Source organism: Entamoeba invadens (assembly GCF_000330505.1).
Source record: "Entamoeba invadens IP1 unplaced genomic scaffold scaff_1105074726127, whole genome shotgun sequence".
Classification (NCBI taxonomy): Eukaryota; Evosea; order Mastigamoebida; family Endamoebidae; genus Entamoeba; species Entamoeba invadens.
This window is the reverse complement of record NW_004443569.1, coordinates 86,201-92,223: the sequence shown is the minus strand read 5'-3', so window position 1 is coordinate 92,223 and position 6,023 is coordinate 86,201.

Sequence of the window (6,023 nt, the reverse complement as noted above, 5' to 3'; positions counted from 1 at the left end):
ATGGAACCAGTCCGGTTCCATCACTGCAAATACAATATAAAAGAGATATGCGAGAAGCATCTCTTTGAACACCATTGTACACTATTTCACCAGACTCAACGCAACAGTAAACAGTTTTGCTGGTCGCATCGACCCATTGGGAAAAGCCGACTTCATCCAAGTTGAACACGAGTTCAGATCTTACGCTATCAATTTTATTTTTTAACCTTTCCATCCAGGCTTTGATGTCATCTTTTGAAAGAGCTGCTCTTTCGAGCTCCATGACTGGAGAAACTCTGGTTTTCACACCCGGTATTTTCGACATGATCTCGTGGAGCGCTTGGCTCTCTATTGCAATTCCACGATTCTTCAAAAGATAAAAACCAAGTTCTTCTGGTTTAACTGAAGTGTTTTGTTCGACGATTTGTTTCACTTCTTTGATTATATCATCCGATAAAATCCTTGTTCTTTCTTTTTTTAAGCATTTGCCCTCCTTCTTTTCTTTGTTAATTTTTGCTCTCTGACTTTCGACACTTCTTTTTTTCTGTATTCCAAATAACAATTCCAAACAAGTGGTCAATGAAACGTTTTTTTGGGAAACACACGTACTCTTTCTTTTTTTTCGAAATAATCCAAACAAAATTTAACTTCATCCCTGAAATCACAAAATTCTTGTTTGTTGACTATACTTTCAAATTCTTGAAAAGCAATAAAGAGTTGAACGTTATCTTTAAGGTGGTCTCTCAAATTGTTTGAATTGGCAACCATAGGCTTCATGATGTTCTTGCTACGTACTTTTTCTTCTCCCATTTTATAAACATATTTCTCTGTTATTTGTTTTGACATAAGTGATTGAGGTTTTATTTTTTTGGTTTTATAGTTTGTGGGGTATTTATTATTGTTATATTAAATTGTTATTACTAAAAATTGAAGAAAGTTTGAATAAATACTATTTAATAATTATAATTATCATATTAATTTAAAAAAAGAAACAGCAAAAATAGAGCATGTTACTATGTATTAATTATATATTTATTATTAATATTAATAATAATTAAAATATCATTAAATTAACAACTTGTTTATTAATAAATATGGTTTTGTTTTTTTGTTTCATAAATTGGTCGATTAATGACTATTATAATGGGTTTTGTATGTATTATACCCCGAAACAATAGATGTTATTTGCCATTTTTATCTACTTTTTTAACCATTAACTCTGAACATGTTGTTCTTTTTTTGACTATTTTGTTTGTGTTATCCGATGTTTTTTAACAACAATCCGCTATTTGCCACAATTTATAAACTCTTAGTTATTTATCGATGGACAAATAAAACCGCTGGTCGACCATTTTAAATAAATTTACTGGATTATTTTCCCAACAAATTATTTGTGCATAAAAAAGTTTTAAAAACAAGGATTTTGAAAATAACAAAAGGAACAAATGTGAAGTAATAATAACATTTGGAATGAAAATAAAAAAGTTAATAAACACTATTTTCACCATTTTCAAAGAAATGCGCTCTGTTTTGCTTGAAAAGTTTGATTTCAAAAACACTCTTAAATAAGTGAACAATGACAGTGAAACAATGTTGTGTTAAAACAAGAGTGTGCCCCTCAATAACGGAGAACACTTTTAAAATAACAGATCTGTTTTCAATCCCAAAAATAAAATTTCCAAAAGTTGAGGTATTGGTGTTATAAGGTGTGGAAAAAAGGTACAGTGTTCATCATCATGTCACTTTTAAGAAACTGTGATTTGGAACACTTAATGATGGTATTTGAAATACCGTTTGTTCAACGACATCAGTGTGCAAGTGTTAAGTAATGTAGTTATCATAAGCAAAAAATCAACTAAAAAACTTGATAAATCACAGAGGGGATGTTGAACAAAGATGCACAAAGAGGGATTTAAAAAAAATGTTATTCAGAAAAATTATTTTGTTATTTCAAAAACACCAAAAAACTAAATTAAAATAAAACCATTTTTTGTCGTCATAGGAATATTCCATTTATTTTTAGACAGATTGTTTTCACCTTTTCAAAACAAAACAATTTACTCTCGGCAATTCACATATTTCCTTTACCACTGTTTTAAACTATCAGAAAAAATAAAAGAGCTTTTCTAAAGTGTTAAGGTCAATGTTGGTGGTAAACCTAGTTTTTGTGACTAAAATCGAGGAAATAGGGAAAATGAAAACTATACCAGAAATTATTATCAAATTAAAAATTGACTTTTTTTCAGTCCCGGCGGTTTTATACGCAGACTATAAATTGTTGTTTTTGCTTTTTTTATTGTTTTAATAATTTGTAGTTCGATCAATGCCTATTGTATATTTACAACTGTTTTATTGTTTATTATATTTCGACACCATTTCATTATTAAATACTAATTCAAAAAATTGGTCAAATTGGTGTGGTGATTATTATTAATACTTCATATATTATTTACATTTAATTTGATTGTTGATTAAATTTTTTGTATGTTAAAAATTACATCTGATAATTTTATTGGTAATTGACATTTTAAAAATGTGTTATAAATCATAACAAAAGTTCATATTGAACAATGTCACCGTTAAACGTTTTATATTATGACCATATAGTATTGAAATACAGTCGTTTAATTGAACGAGAATACATTTTGATAAAAACATTGAAAAATGTTCACAACTTTTTTGGTGTATCAAGATAATTATTAAATTTTGTTGATATTTTCCTGATTTATCAAGTGACACAATTATTTATTTATTGATATGTGATTTCTTCTTGGTAAAAAATGGTTTGATATGCGTAACCAAATAAATCAACAATTTTAAATAAAAGCTAAAAAAGCGATGTAATGAAAAAATATAAAATCACTCCAGTTGCATTTATTACAAAAAAATAAAAAAGGTGGACAAGATAATCCAACAAAAACCTTATTTCAACCAAAACAAAGCACAAAAACAGTTGAAAGTTTTTACAATAAAAAGAACAAAAAAATATTTTTTTGTTTCGTAACGGTTCTATTTACCGTAACGACTTTGTAGCTCACCTATATGTTACAAACAAATTTTTAAAAATAAAAGCTGGGTCGATTTCATATTAACACGGATTTGAATAAAACAACAAATTAAACAGTAAAAAACATAATAAATAGAAAACTTAAAAACAATAAACTTAAAATTGTAACACTTTAACATTGATGACATTTAAAAAAGAAAAGAAGAACGTTTCAATAATTGTTTTTAATTTCATTTTTTTCGATTTAAATTTATAGCTCCAACTTATACTCAAACATCTTTAATTGTAGACAAATAACAATTCAAATAACAAAAACATTCATTTGATCACAAACATTATTCAAGCACGTTTTGCAAACCACAATCACCATGTGAATGCTCACTACGAACAAATTCTAAAAAATGAACAAATAATTTTGGTACTTTTTCGACAAACACTTTTCTTTTTTTAGTAACTCAAAAACAACAAAGAATTAATATATAATGTTCATTTTTTAAACTTATATTTGTTTCAATGATAGTTCACTTGGAAAAAATTACCTTAACTGGAAAAGTTCAAATAAATAGTTTATGTTAATAGTTTAAAAACTAAATGAATTAGTAAGTAGTTGGTTAAACAAGAAAAAAATATAATGGTTAAATAGAATAATATTAAAACTATCATAAATCCTTTTATTGTATGTTTCAATCAAATATTGAAAATTTAAACTACGACACTTGTTAAGTATTATTATTTGTTTTTACGTGTTTTTGAAAACAAACACGTCAAAACATACACCACCTCACAACGAAACGTTCTTGTATTTTTATTTTTATTGCAAAATTTGACAGATCAGCAGTATTTTTTATCATGGTGAGGAAATACTGTGTTTTACTATAAATTAAAAAATATCTATATAACTAAATAATCCATAGGAAACACTTCAAAATCTATCAAAAGTGGGATTTATGGTTTGGTTATTCTCAAGAACTTCTGCTTGATTGTGGCCAATGAAACATGGATTAATACAACAAAGAGTGTGTTTGGTTATTTTTTAGTTTGTTTTAACTGTAATTTTTATCATTTAACTTAGACTTGTCATTTAAGCCAAATTTGTCAAACTGTTTTGTTTTATTGGCACATAACACAAATTCAATTAATGATATTTATCACTTCGAATATAAATTACATTTTTGTTGTTTTAAAAATAAAATAAAAAAATAGGGATTATAGGAATCGAACCTACAGTCTTCACCAAACCGTTATCAATATTATTGAAAAGTAATGCACTACCATTGTGCTAAATCCCCTTTATATACTTAATGGTATGACAGTCATTACATTTACTTTCATCACAAAACTTGATAAAAACTAAGGTAAGTCAAACTATAAACAATATTTTAAAAACTGTTTTTACATTGTTTTTATAAAAATAAACCAATTATATAGTACATTTTTATATATTAATATTATTGAAAATAACAAATCCAAATACTTTTAAACACAATAACAATAAACGGATCATTTTTATCGGTGTTGTCGACAAATGATTATTAATTGTAATATTTTTACTTTTTAATTTATTCATTTTTTTCACTTTTTAACTTAATGAAATTACAACACTTATAAAAATAATAGTATTTTCATTTAAATAAACTAAAATAACAGAAATTGAAACCCAATTAAATTTATATTAAATAAAACAATAAAAATAGTGAATGCAATAATAGTTGTAATTGACAGGAAAATACTCTTTTCTCTTTTTTTCATAGATTAGTAGTGCAAAGAGTTTTTGTCTAAAAGTTTTTTGTGTTTAAATATTTTTTTTCATTAAAATATTGTGAAAAAGTGAATAAAGTCATTCTTAAAACCGTGCAACTTTGTTTATAGTATAATTATAGTAAAAAAATTATATGTTTTTAGAAACAAAACAAAAAAACAAAAAAAATTTCTGTAAAACTATTACTCTAATTAATATACTATAACTAAACTATAACTAAAGTTGCACATTTTTTCTCAATTAGTTTCTTGGGTTGCACCATTGAACCGTCTCGTGTTTACCTAATTTTTGCAGCAAAAAGTCTTTGAATCACACTAATTGGCTTGTTTTCAAGTTTTCGTTTTATAAACGAGATGTTTAACATCTGCGCCATTTACAATCAATATACAACACTGTTTTATTCGTTCTGTATGACAATTGGAAATCTGGATTTTTAATACTTTTAATTAAAACAAGCAGTTGAACTCATCATTTAATTATCGAGTTATATTTTATGTTGATTTATAACCTAATTCCATTTTTGTTTTTGTTATTGTTATTGTTGAAAAATAGAGTTTCCACTTTGTTGTGAGTAAAAAACAAAGAAAAAATAAAGTTGCACACTTATTCGGAATGACTTTAATCAAAATTTTCTCCGAACAATTCGCCGACCACATTCATCCATCTTTCTTCGCTCTTTCATTATAACGCACTCGAATAAGCGCTTTATACGAAACAACTGAATTTTCATTATTTTTGTCTTTCAAATAGAACAACGTTTTTAAATTTTTCCCAAACTTTAGATGCCTCAAATCAAACTCCACGCATCCAAGAAACACGTCACTTATTAAAAATCTTTTATGATAAAAATCAACAACAACATTCTTTTTGGTAGGGTTTAATGAAATAGCAAAATGTACATTCTCATAGACTTGGTCGACGCTTCTGACTTCCTTTTACTTCACCAATTTCCCACTTTCATTAATTACTGCGTAATAGAAAGTAGACGGCGTTTCAAAGTCTTTCGTACACAATCCAACAGACTCGACAACTTCAACTGTTAAAATTGGACTCTTGCAACCAGCTAAAACTGCTTGTATGACTTCCAAACACTCCTCTTCTTAGTACTAAATTGCTTTCTTGTTGATATAATTCACAAAATATCGTTTAACTCGATATACCCCAAAGACACACCCACTTGGCAATGTCAGGACTCTAGAAGGGGTATTTGATATCAACACTCTGTTTAGTGGTATCCAAACGACTCGATTGATGTGGTCCAACAACACTTCTTTTGTC